Source organism: Tachypleus tridentatus, chromosome 9 (assembly GCF_004210375.1).
Source record: "Tachypleus tridentatus isolate NWPU-2018 chromosome 9, ASM421037v1, whole genome shotgun sequence".
Taxonomy (NCBI): Eukaryota; Metazoa; Arthropoda; class Merostomata; order Xiphosura; family Limulidae; genus Tachypleus; species Tachypleus tridentatus.
The window spans coordinates 111242914-111265000 of NC_134833.1; the positions used below are offsets into that span (position 1 = coordinate 111242914).

Consider the following 22087-nt stretch of genomic DNA (forward strand, 5'->3'; position numbering starts at 1 on the left):
GTTTAAAGAGCTCTAAAGCAATTAACTGGATTGTGGAAAACGTATCCTTAGTTTTCGAAATACATATTGAAAATCCTAGAAATATGTTTATAAATGAAGTAGGAAAATATTCTAGAATAACGCTACTAAATTTTATATAGATGTTGTAATTCCAATGAATTTTTTAAAATTACACGAAACCTTTTCATAAAATTACTAATATTTTGTGTAAACATAATATTCTAAAACAACTTCTTAACGCTTTTTTTTTTTTTTTTTTTTTTTGAAGCACCAATCGATGTTTCTCCAAACCTGATGTATTTACCTGGCTTATTACGTATGGATAGTTGAGCGACGACCATTCAGCGTCCCACATAAGATGCTAAGTTCTGTATAGCATTCTATCTTCGTAACACTTATTAGTTATATTACTTGTCAAGTTAGTTCAGTATAAAAGAACTGTTATTAACAAGAAACAGTTCACGTATCTCATATTCACTGTATCTCCTTTATTGGAGGAGAAACTTTTTCGATCGTTGCTTCTCTGTTACTCGCAAATGCCACAACCTCACCATTCACCACATAAGAATATTCACTGTTTTACTATTTATTTATACTACCTCCCTTTGTTGTACGTAAAATCTGTTACAGAAACTCATGTGCATTGCACAATGTAGATAATGAATAAGTAGCAAAACATTTGTTTTGTTTTGAAACAAAACGTCGCTTTCGGTTTGAAAGTTAATATATTCTCTCGTCTCTATTGATATTGTACTAGTGTTCAGACACAAAATAATTATATTTCTCTTAAATATTTTAGTGCAAAATGCTGTTGAATTATTTAACCTATCGCTTGTGGCGATAAATACATATATAGTTCAGGATACCTAATGGGTCCTGTAGTCGAATAGAAGTGTTTACATGGTGCTGTTTAAAGAAAATAGCAGTAATGAAAAGGTCTAAACAAATTAGAAGTAGGGAACAACAATCAATAAAACGTTAAAATTTACTCACATGACACAAAAGAAATATCAACAAAGCACAAAACATTCACTGTGCTAGGACGGTCTACACTAACCGTTGGAGACGCCGTCCTAGCGCCTTCATCAGCCTCGCGTCGGTTATGTTTTATATTGCTTTATGCTTGATCAATTTCTGTAATAAATATCTTAGGTGGTGCGTGGGTTGTCAAATAACATTTCAGATAAATATTAAAATATACCAACAATACACCAATAACAACCTTACATTCCATTCCTCTTCACAAAATTTGAAATATAAAACATCTAAAAATACGATAAACAAAAATCTGTAAACGTCTCCATATTTTCATCTTCAGCTCTAGAATTGCGCATGCTTTTAATTATGCGGTAAAGAGAACAGTCCGTATTCATTATATGTTACAGGGAGGTCAAGTTGATTGCCGACCTCTTTCAGTGTACGTACGTTCCTTATACTATGAATATCCTCTAGCAATATTCTAATTATCAGTGAGTGCACTCTGTACAGATGGCACGGACATTGGTTTTAAAGCAAGGCTAAACTCTTTTAGATGTTATTCTCCAAATATCATCAACATGTAGATATAACCTCTTACCTAGCATAATCGTTCATACATAATGAATACAAGCTTTCCACTGTCTTATCGAGCAAAACCGTTCACATGTGCTTCCAGTACCAAGTTTATCATAATACTACGTAGTATATTTGAGTCTTTAAAATATTTTTGAACATCTAATTCATGTACACCATTTTATAAACATAGTAGACAAATACAAAAGAAAACAAAATCATCACTCAATCGACACGTTGGGGTGGCTACTAAACACAAATGAAAACAAAAAGGAATTAAACTGTCAAAACATATTTTAAAATATTCTAAATAGTTCATAAAAGAAGTATTCCACATATAACTAATTCAAAACTATAAAGATTTTAATGAAATTCCAAGATTGCTACACAAAAAGTAGGTGCGTTTGAAATATTAGCACATCCCTTAACTAATAATGCGATTTTAGGTTCAGTATAAATGAAATGATTTCGAACGCTTTTAATGTTATATAATCAATAATACATGCCCCATTATTATCAATTACTTACTGCCAACGATTCACAAGCTTTAAAATGCCACTTCTATAAATTTCTTAGTGTTTGGAGGAAAAAAATATGTAGAGGATGCTTTGACATGTTCTTGTGCTCCAAGCTCTTTTCCATCAAGATGGTTCTGGAAACTTCGGAAGAGATTTTAATCAGATGGGGTAATGTCTGGATACTAAGGAGGCTGTGGAAGCTTTTCCCAGTCTAGCTCTTCAATCTTTGCAGATGTGATCCTTTCTGTATGAAGCCGTGCATTACCCTGGTGTTACACAACACCTTTACGATTGATTACAGCAGGCCAATTTTCTTTCAGTACAATATTCAAGCGCTCTAACTGTTGACAGTAGAAGTCAGATGTAATTGTTACATTGAGTGGCAGATACTCAAAGTGAATCACACCAACAATATTCCCCCAAACACTTAACAGGACTTTCCTGGAGTGAAGGTTCATTATGAGCTGTGTTTCCGCGGGTTTACCTCCACCGAGCCATTGTTTGCGGTGCTTAACATTTTTACAACACATTTATTTTTCATTTCCATTCACTAATATGTCCAAAAACGTTGGGTTATGTTCACGAGAGTACAAAGATGTACAAATATCCACTCTTTCTCTGAGGTTGGCTTCTATCAAATGATGGAGGACCCTTTTTTCCGAGTGTTGACAATTTTCTAAGCTGTTGCAGATGATGGTGTACTTTTGTATGGGTTGAATAATGTTTCTGTCTAGTTCTTCAACTGTAACAGCTTAATCTTCATCAAGTGCACCAGTTGCAAGTCAGAATTAAACTCAACAGAACGACCTGAATGTTGCGCTTTACACAACCCCATTTTTGTAATGAAAAATAATAACAAAATATCTTACTGAAATAATTCATTTAGCATTCTTTAAACATTTTCAATTAGTAACTGGATTATTATCAATATCTTTATTCCTTCCTCGTTTGACCCTGTTGTCATCACACGTGTGTTTGAACTAAAGTGAAACTAGTAGGAGGCCAATCAAATTAATTCCTATTAGATTTGTAACATATTCAACTGTATGGAGGTTTATTTTATGTGAATATCTAATATTCATTATTGAAAACCCTCTTTCTGTCTCTGCGAAACTAAAAGCAACAGTATTGATGATACTTTTAATCTTTTGTATAGTTTTCGAAATCTCATGATTATGCTGATTTCGTGGGAAATTGTTTACATAGTCACGAAAATCATTAATGCTGATTTCGTGATTAAAGATCTTACTGAATTCATACAATTTTTCTTCAGCATCTTTCCAAGGGACAAAACATTTATCAATATTCGAAGAACCTGGTTCAAGAATGTTTACAAGTTCATTGCCATTTCTTTGTGCATTATTTTTGATTTTAAGAGATCACAATCGATTAATCTGGGTTTCATATTGTTTACTACTGCTTCCAGTAGTTTTTGGATAAGAAGGTTTACATATCTTTGGATTTCAACAATATTTTTAGAGACGTCAGCAGCAATGGTATCATCTACAATATTTTCCGACTTCATTTATAAAATTATTTGTACAATTTTCAAAATTTGTTTCAAAAGTGAAATATACATTTTCCACAATGCAGTTAATTGCTTTCGAGTTGTTTAAACTATTTTTCTGATTTCTACAAATTCTACGAATACATTCTCTCAAGTAAACATTTACTAGTTATTTCAAATGCATACTCCACATACTAGTAATGAACGTAAATAAAACTGCACAAACTTTAATTTCGCCTAACATTTTCGTAGAATAATCCATGTATCAACTTTAGGAATTTCTCCTCAGTTATTGTCGTAGCTAAAATTCTTATACATGTTTAGGTCTTACTATTCTTATAATGACTCAAATTCCATCACTTTTTCAATTCAAGTACGAAACCATTATCTTTGTTTGTTTGTTTTGGAATTTCGCACAAAGCTACTCGAGGACTATCTATGCTAGCCATCCCTAATTTAGCAGTGTAAGACTAGAGGGAAGGCAGCTAGTCATCACCACCCACCGCCAACTCTTGGGCTACTCTTTTACCAACGAATAGTGGGATTGACCGTCACATTATAACGCACCCACGGCTGGGAGGGCGAGCATATTTAGCGCGACGCGGGCGCGAACCCGCGACCCTCGGATTATGAGTCGCACGCCTTACGCGCTCGGCCATGCCAGGCCTAAACCATTATCTAAAAAAAAACCAAAAACATTTTCTCAATACTGGTATTACGTGGTAACCTCAGTTTTTAAATTATAAAGCGCGAAATTGTTGTACAATATTGTGTATTGAAAGTGTAGTAGCTTTGGAAAAGATGTTACAATACAAGTTTGCATATGGGATTAATATTTTATTCATCTCTCTAATAATATTTTAAACTATAATACACTTTGGTAATTAAGACATCAAGGAGTTTAGAACTATATTTGTCTTTACAGTAGCACTTTCGTTAAAAATGAATTTTTTCAAACTTTTCTGAGTGAAAGTGTGTAAATTTGTCAGATTCTGCGTTTGGAAGAGTGAAACTCGTTCTTTGAAATTATTTATGTTGAATTTCTAAACCCTGTTTTTTACTTTTAAATTGTATTTTAAAACGTTGCTAATGACTGAAATTTTTAAGTTGAATTTGGTAAATTTCTGTACTCGCATGGAACCGCAAAGTTTCATTTTTCGATAGTTAGTCGGTAAAGCTGCTACAAAAGATACCTCTAACATCTTTAGTTACAATTATATGTCAAGTATTAAAACTTATCCTAGACGAGTCTCTGATTTATTGTGTTATGGTCATTACAATTGGAAGTTGGGTTGAGAAGTAAATTGAAAGTCGACATGTTTGAAATTTATGACATTTGTCCATAACAATGATACACACATTTTTTTCTTTCTTAACGAAAATAAATTTTAATATACAAACAACAATATAATTTATAATAACAAGTTTTACAAAAAAATTTTATATTCAAATATTTTGCTAATTGGAAAGATTGCTGAGTCGTCTATCTGTACTGTAACTAAATACTTTATGGACGGTTCACGAGGAAAAACAAATGTATCAATATTCCAAGAACCTGGTTCAAGAATGTTTACAAATTCATGAATTTTATTCCCATTTCCTTGTTCATTATTTTGTATTTTAAGAGATCACAACTCATCAATCCAGCTTTCATATTTTTTATTACAGCTTCAAGTAATTTTTGGAAAGAAAGGTCTACATATCTTTGGATTTCAGCAAACTAAATATTCCTAAAGACGTCAGCAGCAACGGTTTCAACCCTTTTCTTTTCAAAGGTTCCCTTACAAGAATAAAATTGTGTATTCTACTATTATTTTAATGTTTTAAATTTTTCTGCTATCATATTTCGTAATTTGCACAACGATTCTCACAGTTCCCAACAACCCTGTTTCCAAAAGTGATAGAAAACGTTTTGACGTTCTACAAACGTAAGAAAAAAATACTTTAAATATAAGGAAATTATTCTGATAGAGCAATAATCGAATATCGCTTTGTATGAGATGATTTCAACATATATTCTGGAAGCGTTTTCCATCTAATGGATTCACGTTAATAGAATTATTAGAATCTTGCCCCACACGAAATACTTATTAATATAGAGTATTGAATAATTCCTTATGTTATGGATGTATGTTACTCAAATCTCTCACCATGTAAATTCGTAAAAATGTAGAAATTAGTAAAATCTCGTAAGTTACTATATCTTTATAACACTGGATGCAGGTAGAACTTTGCTCTACGTTTAATATAGTTGACAAGAGAGTAAAATAAAATTCTCGTTAACAGGAGTCACCTATCTAAAGACCGCTGTGTGACGTCATATCACGCTTGATTGAGAAGAGTAAGAAACGCCAACATAAGAAGTTCATTAAAAGCTTCGTTAAACTATACAATTGAATCATTTCTCAGTTAAGCAAAATTTGTTTTATATCACCAACGTTTTTAATGCAAAATAAACATCTTTAATTAACGAAAACACTTAATTATTTGATAAATTTCCAGATTTTTATCAATACATTTTATTGTTTAAGTAGATAGACTAACAAGAATATTAGAATATACTTTTCTTATTAAATCCTTTTCATGATATTTTATTTCAATATCGACAATATAAGAAGGAATTTTCTATGATACCAAAACCTCTGTCTTCATTGAAAAAAAAGGAAGAGCCTTTCAATATGACCAAAGAGTGGGACTAAACTTCCCAGTACCGAAAATTAGCCTCAGAAGATGCTTTAATGTTCGCTCACCTGCTTCAGGGATGTAGGTTTTTTGGTAGCCACTGAAGCCAGTGATAAAATAAATCGAGTTTTATTGTCACAGTGAAAAGTTCGAGTGGTTTGCATAATAGCACCTGAGTGTAGTTACTACTCGAAAAAAAGGCTCTGTTGTTGTGATATTATTTTTGAATCATTTTGCTATTAGTTGAATGGTGAAAGCGAAATCCTCTTGATCGACAGCGAATACATACTTCATCTTATCATTCACATTTTGATAGTTTAAAACTTTAAATGTCTATTATAAATTATTATATGATTCATCTCATTTATAGAAATGATTGAAATAAAATTAAAATACGCTAAAGTTCATACATGGAATATTCTACGAAAATGTTAGGGCAAATTAAGGTTTGTGTAGTTTTATTTACATACTCGTAACATGTAAAAAACCTAAGTAGGCGGTTGAAACGAATAGTAAAGTTTACTAGAGAGAATATGTTCGTAGAGTTTGTAGAAATCAGAAAATAGTTTAAAGAGCTCGAAAGCAATTAACTTGTTATATCCTTGGTTTCTGAAACAAATACTGAAAATTCTAGAAATAATTTTTTAAATCAAGTAGGAACATATTATAGAAAATAGCGCTACTAAACTTTATATACATGGTTGTAATTTTAATGAATTTTTTTCTTTAAATTGCACGGAATCTCTTCATAAAATTACAATTATTTTGTGCAAACACAATATTCTAAAATAGCTTTGTCATGCTTTTATTTTTTATGAACTACTCAAAGTTTCTTAAAATCTGAGACAATTTCTTCTCTTGGTCTCCACTCTCAATTAACTCTCTTTTTAAGTAGTTATCTGTTTTTAAAGAACAAAGAGCTCAATTTTAACATGTACAACGAACAACTCAAACTATATCGATCAGGAAAATGATGCTTTTATCTGGCTAATTACGTATAGATAGTTAAGTGATGTCCTTTCAGTATCCCTCATAAGGTACTGAGTTCAATATGGCATTCTGTCTTCATACAGCTCACTACTTTCTTTCTCAGATCAGTTGTCAAGTCACTTTAGTAGAGAACTACTTTTATTGATATGCTCTACAATGTTCACATATCTCATATTCACTGTATCTCATTTATTGGAGAATCAACTTGTTCTATCCGTGCTTCTCTGCATCTGCCAAATGTCACAACCACACCATTCACCATGTTGGAATATTCACTGTTTTACTATTTAGCTATACTACCTACCTTTGTTGTGCTGTTTCACGCAAAAACTGTTAAGAAAACTCATGTGCATTTGACAATTCAGATCTCAAATATTTTATATAGCTTTAAGGGCTTCTTCTTTTCAGTATCGTATAATAAATGATGCTTATGGTAAGTGATATTTCCTGTTAATATGAGAGGTATCTGTAAACAGTCAACTTCTTTGTTCTTTCTGCTATTATTGATTACAATCAATTCAATCTCTTCAGGTCTAAAATAATTTGCTCGCATCTCTTTGATAGTTTTTTTTCTGCGTGTACTACCTAACTATCAAAATGTGAATGATAAGATGAAGTATGTATTCGCTGTCAATCAAGAGGATTTCTCTTTCACCATTCAATCAATAACAAAAGGCTTCAACAATACTATCACAACAACAGAGCCTTTTTTTCGAGTAGTAACTACATTCAAGAGCTGTTATGCAAACCATTCAAACTTGTCACTCTGACAATAAAACTCGATTTATTGTATCAACGAAATGCTCTTCCTATTTTTTCAACGAAGACAGAGGTGCTCATATCATTGAAAATTTCTCCTTATGTTGTCAATATTAAAATAAAATACCATGAAAAGGGTTTAATAAGAAAAGTATATTCTAATATTCTTGTTAGTCTATCTACTGAAACAATAAAATGTATTGATAAAAAATCTAAAAATTTATCAAATAATTAAGTATTTTCGTTAATTAAAGAAGTTTATTTTGTATCAGAAACGTTGGTGATATAAAACAAATTTTGCTTAACTGAGAAATGATTCAATTGTATAGTTTAACGAAGCTTTTAATGAACTTCTTATGTTGGCGTTTCTTACTCTTCTCAATCAAGCGTGATATGACGTCACACAGCGGTCTTTAGATAGGTGACTCCTGTTAACGAGAATTTTATTTTACTCTCTTGTCAACTATATTAAACGTAGAGCAAAGTTCTACCTGCATCCAGTGTTATAAAGATATAGTAACTTACGATATTCTACTAATTTCTACATTTTTTACGAATTTACATGGTGAGAGATTTGAGTAACATGAATACATAAGATAAGGAATTATTCGATACTCTATATTAATAAGCATTTCGTGTGGGACAAGATTTTAATAATTCTATTAACGTGAATCCATAAGATGGAAAACGCTTCCAGAATGTATGTTGAAATCATCTCATACAAAGCGAGATTCGATTATTGCTCTATCAGAATAATTTCCTTATATTTAAAGTATTTTTCTCTTACGTTTGTAGAACGTCAAAACGTTTTCTATCACTTTTGGAAACAGTGTTGTTGGGAACTGTGAGAATCTTTGTGCAAATTACGAGATATGGTAGCAGAAATGGCAAGGCTTTGAGCTTATTATATCAACAATTGCCACACAGATAATGTTTTACGGTCACCTTGCACCTCGTCACTAAAATATTTTTGGGTATATAATAAGCAACCTCTTCCAGGTAAAGCAAAAAAGTCTTTTATGACTTTTCCTTATTTGAAAAAGCAATAGGGAAGTGATATGTATTCGATTTTATATAGATTAGATCACTTGAAATGTTTCTTGGATATTATATTATTATTAATATATGAAATGGGGTTGCTCAAACTGACCACATAGAAGTATAAAGTTTACTTCTAAAGAGGTTTTTTCATTTTACTTTAAATTTTTAAAAGTTAGCAAAATATTTCACTAAATTGCATACATTCTGTAAATATCGATCGCTTATTTTCACACTTAAAAGATTTAAAACATTAAACTAATTGTAGAATACACAATTTTCCAACAAATATGTACAGCTGTAAATATATTTCATGTGTCGATTTACTTATTCTACTATCTCCATGTGTAAAAGCTGAAGTTTGATTACGGTTTGTACACAACGGGTGTCCGCATTTGTGGTCACTTGTTTAGCAGTTTAACACCAGATTGAAGACAGCTAATTGTCAACTTACTGCCAATTGTTGGGTTAATGTTTCATCAACGAATTGACCATTAGTTTATAACGCTCTCAAGTTTGAAAAAGTAAGCATAGTTGGTGTAAGTAGGATTCGAAGCGCTACTCTAATATTAGAGATCGAGCAACCTAACCATATAGCCACGCGGGGTTGTAAAAGTATAGATCTTATGATGTATTCATGATCAAAGTTCACATTGTACTGATGAAGAAAGTAGCATTAGATCAATGAAGCCATGTAATATTTTTATAGTTTGTACCGTTTTGAATAAAACATTTATAGTGTAATTATTTTAACATTTTTTATTTGTAACTTAGTGTATGGGTCTATGTATACTCATAGACAAGAAACTACATAGTTTTTCAAATCATCTCACAATGTAAGTGTTCTTACTTATCCATGCGATTTTTCCTCTAAACCAGTGGTGGGATTCATCCACTTCTTGAAAACCTGTTCTTAAAATTACAAGAGTTCGCCAAACGGTTCTTTCTGACTCTTAACAGTCTAATATTAATGTACAAATTATGGACTGTCTCTCTGGGAATCCACGCTGGGGATTCTTGCCAGGAAAAATCACGCGCAATAATACAATGTTAAATTAATCAGTTAACGTTTGAAACCGGATTTACACGGCTTATACAAGTGACAAATAAGCAATCTTAGACAAAAAAAGAAAAGCATTGTCGTAGACTAATGTAGGTCTATACTATCCTCTATGAACATTCGGTGTCAGTCATATTTAAAAATAGTTTTCATATGAAAATTTATGAAAACAGCAGTTAAATAATTCAATAATTTAGCTCTTGTGATGAAAGTTTAATAAGAAGTTATATTAATATATTTATTTTAGAGAAAAGAATTTTGGCATTTCAGGCTTCTTTCCCGAAAGGAAGGGACAACATGATATACAGCAGAAAAACCCAAGAACTGAAATTTCAAAGTAAGGTCCAAATGAGCATCTAACACCAGGAACTTCAAGAAGAAAATTCTGCTTCTAATACTGCACAAACAAGATATGATGAAGAGCAGCAACTGCTCTCCCAGATTGCTGGAGTGTGAAGTAGGCCGAGGTTTGAAGAAAAGATATGGTTGTTCCCGGCAAAACACTTGGTTGTGATCACTGCGCCAAAATACATCAGCTCTACATGTAAAGTTTTCAATTCAATCTACAGTGTATTAAAACGAGCTGGCCATTTTTTTAAGTTGAATATGACATTGAGTTAGAAACAAAAATGGGTTGGACATGGGAGTGGGATTAAATTTTCGGAAAACTGGTGTTACAATAGTTGATTACATTATAAAGGAAATTAAAAATGAATATTTACTAAAATATTTGAAAAAAAATCAAACTCTATGTCATCACTAATGAAGCTCAAACCATATCCAGTAAACCAGTGATAATAATTTTTGTAAAAGTTGGAAATTATGATTACTCGCCAATAATTTCTGTTTTTATTTAGTTGACTTGAGAAGACAGGATCCTGAAACGATATAGACATTTTTATTAAAAGGTCTGCATGATGCAGGATTTCATAGTGGATATTTGAAACATAATTTCGTCGCGTTTTGCTCAGATGGTGCAAGTGTAATGCTTGGCTACAAGTCAGAGGTGAGCATTAAACTTAAATTTATTTTCCTCACATCATATTTTGACATTACTCAAATCACGGCCTGTAACTGGTGGTAGATGATCCCATAACTGATATAAAACAAGTGAGTCACTTCAAAGTGTTTGTAAAATCTACACGATCTTTCAAGAATAAAAAAAAAACAGATGGAACATTTTAACATTTTGGAAGAACCTGACTTAGAAATTCCAAAGATTAGTAAAGTTCTTAGACCAAGATGGACTGTTTGCAGCCTAAGATCAACACTTGCTGTATGGCGTGCTTATTCAGCATTATACAAATACTTTTCTATGCTGATGAAATATATTCAGGAACGGCTAGCCGTCTTTGCAACAAATTCTTCCTAGAAGATTTAACAATAATGATAAATATATTACAAGAAATGTATTTACATTCCAATTCATTTTAAGCCAGAAATTTAAATTTATCAAGAGCCGAGAAACGAGTAAAAAGATTCATTAAGGCATTTGAAATGCTCAAAGAACGTTGTGGAAGCTTTGAAAAGAGAAATGATAATTAACAATTGCTTCTGACGTCTTTTGGAATATTTTTTTAAATTTTGCGCAAAGCTATACGAGGGCTATTTGCGCTAGCAGTCCCTAATTTTGCAGTGTAATACAAGAAAGAATGCAAGTAGCCATTACTACACACCGCCAACGCTTGGGCTACTCTTTTACCAACGAATAGTGATATTGACCATCTCATTATAACGTTCCCACAGCTGAAAGGGCGAACGTCTTCGGTGTGAAGGGGAATCGATCCCGCGACCCTCGGATTATGAATCGAGTGCCTTATCCACCTGGTCATATTGGGCTCGTATGGTAAAATATTTCATTATATTTCTTATACGACACGGAAAAACAGTCTAGAATTTTTAAAATTATTTATTTTTAAATTACATGCTTATATACACAGCTCTTTAAAATATTTTTAAACATTAATTTAGTGAATGTACATTTTGCAAATTTTCTTACTTCCAGAAATGTAGTTCAACATTCAGTTTCCTCCGTGACAAATACACTATTAATCTGTTGTAATCATTCGGACTGTATTAAATTTTTGGCTATTAAAAGTTGGTCTTTTATTGCCTTTATATATCGTTTTAGAATCAAATTTAGGATTTTATTATATTTTTACTTTTCTTATAATCATAATTCTCTATTATTTTACCCAATTTAGTTTTTTCCAGAAAAGTTCACCATTTATTTTACGATTTGCAGTTTTCTACAATGAAAAGTTTCTTGTGTGTTTGAAATTTTTGCGAAATATTTCAAACGTATTCTTGTAAATTGTGAAGATTCCATTATATTAGGTTGAGGAATAATTCGTGAGCGTTTTTAAATAATTTCATTCAAGCATTACATGCAAGACTATACAATACTTCAATGCATGAACACATTACACCCAAAACAATTATTATGATAATTTATTTCATGTAATACCTAGGTATATAGTATGCATTGTTTTAAACGAAAATGAAAGAAATTAAATGCGAAAAGCAGATGGTGTCGAAAATGCTCGATTTTGTCCACTTGACATTCCATTTAATGAGCTGAAAATGAAAGCAAAAATTAAAGACATGAAAATCAAACACTATCTATTAGAGCAAAAACTTATCTACCAAATGACATGAAATATTTTGCGAAAGCGTTTCATTTATGAATATACTTTTTTTTTTTTAACTTGAATAAACGCTCACGAATTATTCCTCAACCCAGTAAATACATATTTCACTATTTTTATCTTATTAAGAATGAAAAGAACTAATGGAATAATTTTAAAATATTTTTACCATATAGATTATGAATAATTTAGATATTAAAGTGTAAAAGAAAACTCACTTCGTTGGAAGGTTTGCTCTAGACGTACCTAATTTAGCTGTGTAATGTGAAAGGGAGATAGCTACCCATCACTACCAACCACGAAATACTGGGTTACTCTTTACCCTCCTAAAACAACGAATGGTGGAGTTGATCGTTAACAAAATGACAACCACACAGAAATGCAACTTTATATCTATGTTTCACTTAAAACTCTATAGCAGGAAAAGTGAAATTTAACAGAGCGGATGGTTCGTTAGTTATTCGTAAAAAGATAAAAATGTTCGCAAAAAACAAACTTCAATATATAGTATACAAATTATTTCCAATCTTTAGTTCACTTCACGGTTTCAGTTAACTCAACGTATCATAATGCCGACCAAAGAAGGGATTTAACATCTAAAATCTATCCAACTAGTAGTATTTTATTTGTCAGTGCACTTGTCATTACAGAATTTCAGATATTTCTTAAACAAAATGTACGAATAAATAAACATTCTTACTTTCTGTTAAAATGTCAGTTCTTATCTCGACTTTTTGATGCTATAGCAGAGAAACACTATGATAAGTATACAAGTACTACGTACTCATGTAATGAGAGAATTATATTTTCATGTAATATATACATCAATAATGGTAAATCTATCCAAACAATTGCTTTCAGTTATTTTGTGTGCTCGGTGTTGCTAGGTTGATAGTGCGCTCCTTATGTAACACGAGAGCCGTGGTTTCGAACCTTCTTCACACCTAACATACTGGCCCTTTCTGGCCAGGCCGGCGTTATAAAAAGAGACTTAATCATTCTGTTCGTTAGTAAAAGAATATCCCAAAAGGAGGCAGTGGGTGGTGATGACTAGCTGCCTTTTATCTATTCTTACCTTGCTAAATTAGGAACAGCTAGTTCAGATAACTCATGCAAAATTGCGCGAAATATCAAAACTAAACAAACAAATCAATTCTTTCAAACATCCATGACTAATCGGCAAAATGTCCAAAAACATATCTATAATGTTTTCAATTACAACGGTGATTCACATATTATAAAATTTATTTCGGACGAGTCTCCCATTAAGTTTTCAATGTACGCTACTTAATACGATATCAAACAGCCCTTGACGTGAAGTCGGATTTCGAAATTATTTAAAGGTCGCCGTGTGTAACATTTAATACTTAGGAACAATATTCAAAGATATGCTAAAGATCTACCGTAAGATCTATTGCTCTTTGCGTTCCTCGAGAAATTTGCACAGATTTCGAAAGCAATCTAGACTTGTGCGATACACATTTCATAATACAAGCTGAAGGTAAACGGGGCTACATATTGGTATAACAATAAAGATGCTTGAAACAAAAATTATGGGTATTAGAATAGGGAGAAATATATTCGTATTGTAGTTTGGTTCACACGCTACAAATTAAAGTTTGTTATTTAGACAAATCAGTACAAGATGCTGTAGAAGAAGAATATAAACTATACCCTATGGTGGTAAATGAATACATAGTTCAGGATACACCTAATCGGTCCTGTAGTAGAACGGAATTGAGTACGTGGTGCTGTTTAATCAAATACCAATTATTTAAACTTTAATAAAAAAGTAAAGAATTAGTAAACAACAATCAATAAAAAAAAAGATTAAAATTTTATTAACATGACAGAAAAGCTAGATATGAACACAGCACAAAACATTTCATAGAAAAAGTTCACTTGTTCCAGTTAACGATATTTTCGCCGACGTCCTACCCTTTCCGTTGGAGAAACCGTCGTAGCGCCTTCGTCAGCCTCTCGTCGCCGACGTCCTACCCTTTCCGTTGGAGAAACCGTCGTAGCGCCTTCGTCAGCCTCTCGTCGCCGACGTCCTACACTTTCCGTTGGAGAGGCCGTCGTAGCGCCTTCGTCAGCTTCTCGTCGCCGACGTCCTACACTTTCCGTTGGAGAGGCCGTCGTAGCGCCTTCGTCAGCCTCTCGTCGCCGACGTCCCACACTTTCCGTTGGAGGCCGTCGAGGCCGTCGTCGCCGCGCCTTCGTCAGCCTTCGTCAGCTCGCGTCGCCGACGTCCTACACTTTCCGTTGAGAGGCCGTCGTAGCGCCTTCGTCAGCCTTTCTCGTCGCCGACGTCCTACACTTTCCGTTGGAGAGGCCGTCGTAGCGCCTTCGTCAGCCTCTCGTCGCCGACGTCCTACACTTTCCGTTGGAGAGGCCGTCGTAGCGCCTTCGTCAGCCTCTCGTCGCCGACGTCCTACACTTTCCGTTGGAGAGGCCGTCGTAGCGCCTTCGTCAGCTTCGCGTCGCCGACGTCCTACACTTTCCGTTGGAGAGGCCGTCGTAGCGCCTTCGTCAGCCTCGCGTCGCCGACGTCCTACACTTTCCGTTGGAGAGGCCGTCGTAGCGCCTTCGTCAGCTTTGAGTCGTCGATGTTGTATATTGCTTGGTGCTTAATTTTTTTTTTTTTTTTTTGTAATGAATATCTGACACGGTGATTGTGTTGTTGGGTTACACTTCACCTACATAATACTAAAACATACAAACAATACACCAACTAGAACCTTACACTCCCTTTCTAACACCTAAATAAAAATAATATCAACTAAAATTTAAAACCATCTCAATTCATTCATCTTCTGGTATTTATACAACCGGTCGTTGATGAATTCTGGGAGCTCTGTAATAGCGCATTCTCATGAATATGTGGTAAAGAAAACAGAACGTATTCATTATATGTTACAGGGAAGTCAAGTTGATTGCCGACCTATTTCAGTGTACGTACGTTCCTTACTTTATGAATATCCTCTAACAACATTTCAATTATCAGTGATTGCACTATGTACAGATGGCGTGGACATTGGTTTTAAAGCAAGGTTAAACTCTTTTAGATGTTATTCTCCAAATGTCATCAACATGTAGATATTACCTTTCACCTAGCATAATCGCTCATACAAAATGAATATAAGCTTTCCATTAACTTATCGAGCAAAACTGTGCACATGTGCTTCGATTACCAAGCTTATTATAATACTACTTAGTATTTTTGAATCTTGAAAATATGTTTCAACAACTCACCAACGTACATCATTTTATAGAAATAGTAAACAAACACAAATAAAAACAAAAAGAAATTAAAGTGACAAAACATATAGACCCATATTTTTCTATTCGAAAAATATTTTACATTATTGATGGAAGAAGTATTCTATAGTGAACTGATTGAAAACTGTAATGATTCAGAAGAAATTCCATGAATGCTCTGCAAGAAATAGGTGAGTTCGTAATATAAGCTCATTCCTCAATCAGTAATCCGATTTTAGGTTCAGTACAAGACAAATGATTTCAAACTCTTTTAATGTTTTCAAAACCATAATGTATGGTCCATTGTTACTCATTACTTTCTTCCAACGATTCACAAGCTTATAAATGCTACTTCTATTAAATACTTGGAGTTTGGAGGAAAATAATATAGAGAGGATAGTTTGACATCTTCTTGTGCTCCAAGCTCTTTTCCCTCACCTTTCTTTCAGTACAACATTCAAGCACTGTAACTGTTGACAGTAGAAGTCTGATGTAATAGTTACATTGAATGGCAGCAACTAAAAATGGATCACACCAACAATATCCCACCAAACACGCAACAGGACTTTCTTGGTTTGGAGGTACATTATGTACTGTGCTTTAGCCAGTTCACCTGCCCCAAGCCATTGTTTGCGGCACTTAACATAATATATCCATTTGTCATTTCCAGTCACTAACACGTCCAAAAACGTTGAGTTATGTTCACGAGAGTACAAAGAGGTACAAATGTCCACTCTCGCTCTGAGGTTAGCTTCGTTATGTTTTTACCGATTAACGCTTCGTTTTAGTATGGTCTTAAACGTTTGACCGGCTAGTATTTAGACTAATTTCAAAATGTTCACATTGTCCCTATTAAATAAGCTTTTTAGTTTTGTTTTCACTCTTCTTAATTTCATTTTTCGAAGTTCTACTTGTATAAGTGGTGGAGTCTAACAATGCAAAATGCGTATTTTGTCTTTATGTTCATTGGCCTAAGATTTTAATCAACAGTGTATATTATGTACCTTCGATGAAACTAACGTTTATTAAAATTAAACATTGCTTTAAAAGTAACTTTATATTCTTATGTGGTTGGTTTGAGCACCCACATTTGATATATTAATATTAAATGTAATAACCAAGAAACGTTTGAAGTGATTGATCGAATAGGTTGATTATTATCTACCCAATATCCTTTTACTGGTGGGGATAAAGGGGGACTTACTCGTGCTTCGTGTGTTGATATAATAAGTTTAAAGCCTTGCCATCTCTGCTACCATATCTCGTAATTTGCACAACGTTTCTCATAGTTCCCAACAATACTGTTTCCAGAAGTGAAATAAATCGTTTTGACGTTCTACAAAGGCAAGAGAAAAATACTTCAAATATAAGGAAATCACTTCGACAGATTTATTATCGAATCTCGATTTGTATGAGATGATTTTACCACACATTCTGGAAGCGTTTTGCATCTTATGGATTGACGTTAATAGAATTATTAGTCTTGCCCCACACGAAATGCTTATTAATATAGAGTATTGAATAATTCCTTATCTTATGGATTCATGTTACTCAAATCTCTCACCATATACATTCGTAAAAATGTAGAAATTAGTAGTATCTCGTAAGTTACTATATCTTTATAACACTCGATGCACGTAGAATTTTGCTTTACGTTTAATGTTCTTAACACGAAAGTCAGATAAAATTCTTGTTAACAGGAGTATTGTATCTAAAGACCACTGTGTGACGTCATATCACGCTTGATTTCTCCAACTGAGAAGAGTAAAAAACGCCAACATATGAAGTTTATTAAAACATCGTTAAAAATACAATTGAATCATTTCTCAGTTAAGCAATTTTCTGTTATATCACCAACGTTTTTAATACAAAATAAACCTCTTTAATTAAAGAAAACCCTTAAGTAATAAATAAATTTCCAAACGTTTTTCAATACATTTTATAGTTTTAGTAGATAGAGTAGCAAGAATATTAGGATATACATTCCTAATTAAGCCATTTTTATGGTATTTTATTTCAATATTGACAACATAAGGAGGAATTATCAATGATATCAGCACCTCTGTCTTCGTTGAAAAAATAGGAAGAGCATTTCGGTGATACAATAAATCGAGTTTTTTTGTCGCAGTGACAAGTTCGAGTGGTTTGCATAATAGCTCCTGAGTGTAATTAATATTCGCATTAAAGGCTCTGTTGTTGTGATATTATTTATGAAGCATTTTGTTATTGATTGAATGGTGAAAGAGAAATCCTCTTGATCGACAGCGAATACATACTTCATCTTATCATTCACATTTTGATAGTTAGGCAGTACACGCACAACAAACTATAAAGAAGATGCTTGCAAATTATTTCAAATCTAAAGGATTGAATGAAATAAAACCCTCACTGTAATCAATAATAGCAGAAAGATTAAAGTAGTAGATTGTTTAGAGATACTTCATATACTAACAGGAAATATCACTTCCCACGGATGTCATTTATGATACGCTATCAAACTATGTAAGATGTCTGAAGTTTGCACTGTCAAATGCACATGATATTTCTTAACAGTTTTTATATAAAACAGCACAATAAAGGGAGGTAGTATAGATAAATAGTAAAACAGTGAACATTTCAACATGGTAAACTGTGTGGTTGTGGCATTTGCCATGAGCATAGAAGCGCAGATCGAACAAGTTGATCCACCAATAAATGAGATACAGTGAATATGTGATATGTGAACTGTGTAGTGCATGTCAATAAAGGTTATTCCCTGCAAAAGTGACTTGATAACTAATCTGAGAAAGAAATTATTGAGGTTAAAGAAGAGAGGACACCATCCTGAACTGAGACAACTACATAATGAGGGTAATTGAATGGACGTTACTTAACTATCCATACGCAATTAGCCAGAGTAGTATCCTGATAGATGTGGTTTGAATAGTTCGTTGTACTGTGGAAGCGTTTCTCTTATGTGAAATTCCATTAGTTGCATTGAAATTGTTTCCAAAGTAAACTGACACAACAGAGATACTGAGTAGTAAGAACTCTAGAATGTATCATCTAGATCTCTCTGTATTGTACACTGAATTTCAAGGGAAAGATATGTTGACAATGGAATATAGTGTTCTCTGATAGTTGGAAAATTGACTTTTAACTCAATAGTAGAGACTTCTTTAATTTTTACCAGATATTACTTACTTGGTGAAACTTTAACTAATCACCAGTTCAGTTTGATGATACTTAGGTAGTCAGTATCAACAGAGATATCAGGTGTATTTTCAACGTTTGTATGTGTTGTTGCATATAAAGCCACACGAGGTACACTGAGGGGAATCAAACCATGATTATAGGTTTGTAGTTCCTTATAGTTACTTCTCTCCTCTTGTGAGCCGTGTAGCTTCAGAAAATAAATATCCATATCGGAATTATAATTCCAAGGGTGATCTGTAAGCTACCCAACTCTTTAATGAAGTGTAGTAGTGGCAGATGTTCATGTTGATGTATAAGAGACAGTAAACTACAATTCCAATGATTAATAGTGTGATGACAGATTCCACACCAACCTGCATTCATGACAATCACATGACTTTAAAAGCTATAAACTTAAGCTACATGCTAAGAACTTAGCTATTTGTTATATTTCAAACAGATGACTACTCACGAACAGAGTTATTTGTGAGTGGAGACCGAGAGAAGAAATTCCCTTAGGTTTCAAAAACTTCTAATGATTCATTAAAAACGAAAGTTTAATAAAAATTCTACAAAGCCATTTTAGAATATTGTTTCTGTATAAAATATTTGCAATTTTATGAAACAGATTTCGTGTAATTTTAAGAAACAAAAATCATTGAAATTACATCCATCTGTATAAAATTTAATTTAATATTTTCTACAATATTTTCACACCTAATTTATACAATTATTTCTTCAGTTTTCAAAATTTGTTTCAAAAGTCAAATATACGTTTTCCACAATCCAGTTAATTGCTTTCGAGCTCTTTAAACAATTTTCTGATTTTTACAAATTCAACGAATACATTCTCTCCAGTAAACTTTACTGTTCATTTGAACTACCTTTTTACGTGCTTTACATGTTACTAGAATGTAAATAAAACTACACAAACTTTAATTTGCCCTACATTTTCGTAGAATAATCCATGTATGAACTATAGGGTATTTCAACTTTATTTGCAATCATTTCTATAACTGAAACGAATCATATAATAGTTTATAATTGTCATTTAAAATTTTAAAACAGAATTTGTTTTTAGTTATTGTCGTAGCTCAAATTCTAGCGCGAATATGTAGCACAATATTATATATTGACAGTATTGTACCTTTGGGAAGGTGTTACAATACACGTTTGCATATGAGATTAATATTTTAATATTTTAGTCATTTCTTTATTGACATTTTAAATAATAATATACGTTGGTAATGACGTAATGACGATATCAAGGAGTTTAGAACTATATTTATCTTGACCGTAGTACTTTCGTGTGAGATGATTTTTTTCAAACTTTTCTCAATGAAAATGTGTAAAGGTTTTAGATCCTGAGTTTCAGAAAGTGAAACTCGTTGTTTGATATTATTTATGTTGAATTTCTAAACCCTGTTTTTTACTTTAAAATTGTATTTTAAAACGTTGTAATTGACTGAAATTTATAAGTTCGAATTGGAGAGGGACCGATATGGCCAGGTGGATAAGGCACTCGATTCGTAAACTGATGTTCGCGGTTTCGAATCCCCGACAGACCATGTATACTCGCCTTTCAACTGTGGGGGCGTTATAATGTAATGGTCAGTGCTATTATTCGTTGGTAAAAGAGTAGTCCAAGATTTGACAGTGGGTGACGATGGCTAGCTGTCTTCCCTCTAGTCTTACACTTCAAAATTAGAGATGGATAGCGCAGATAACCCTCGAGTAGCTTTGCGCGAAATTCCAAATAAACCAAACCAAAATCTAATGGGGTGATTGGAAAGAAGTAATTGTTAATGTAATTTTAGTTATAGTATGATTGAATCATATTAAATCATCAAATGTTGACTTTTGTTACATGTTTACATTCTTTATTGATCATATTCGGTCTCTATTAAGTGTTTTGGCAATTAAAAGTTTGTCTTAACTGAACATGATGTATCTTTTTTTTCAATCATAGTTAGTACTTTGCTACATTTTGCTTCTTTTTACCATGAGAATTCTGTATTTTGTTACACATTTCTATTCTATACCTAAAAATTAATCTTTTTTTTTCGTAATTAGAAGTTTTTCAATGAAAAGTTTCTTTTTTAAATTTTCTTATATATTTTGAAAATCGGTAATTGACCGTTTCTCTTATTTGAATAGTTTGGAATAAAATCTGTAATTGTATGTATATTTCTAGACCGAAGAGTCACTCCTTTTTCTGAGATTTTAAAATTCACACATGCAGGATTGTTAGCTGTTTGGGTTTTTTGGACCCCAACACTTAATCTTTAGTTATCTGTTTGGAAATATAGTTGAACAATGGAATGGCTAATTTTCCATTATCAACAAACTCAAACGTTATCTAATGAAAAAGGAATAATGTGAATTCATGTTTACACTTTATCGTTGTTTATTAAAAGCTGTGTGAAAGTCCACCATTTTAAAGAACTGTATAGATATGTCTTTGACGTCAGATTTGAGAAGTATAACGAACTTTTACTTATAGTTTACAGCCCTTAACTGTTATGTGGCACACTGAAATACTTTCTTCAAGTTGTCCACCAGTGGAATATGATCAAAGGAAGCTTCTGAAGAGTAGGGGGTTCATACTGTTCAGGTGCGAGATACAACAGCGAAACATATTCTAAAACATCCTATCAATAATAACTACAGATGTTCTCCACTTGTCCTCTAAATAAGTGTCAGAAGTAAGGAAGTTTACAACTCCATCACTACTGATATTTTTTTTGCCTCTCCGCCATCTTTGTCTATACGTATAATTGGGTGCAATTTTGCTTTAACTTCTCTTTTATGTAGGATTTAACTAGCTATAAACATCTATCTAACTGTATCTCTGACACTTATTCACTTTAAATATTTCATGCAAACAATACAGAACGAA

At 32.8% G+C, this 22087-nt stretch overlaps 1 long non-coding RNA gene across 1 annotated transcript; it reads right to left on the minus strand.

The window, feature by feature from the left end:
- Nucleotides 1-14571: 14571 nt before the first annotated feature.
- Nucleotides 14572-14940, minus strand: LOC143227222 (uncharacterized). The gene is made up of 2 exons (XR_013014942.1): nucleotides 14781-14940; nucleotides 14572-14720 (listed from the first exon to the last, which is right to left on the minus strand). It is a non-coding gene; the product is annotated as an uncharacterized LOC143227222 (long non-coding RNA).
- Between the last annotated feature and the right edge of the window lie 7147 nt (nucleotides 14941-22087).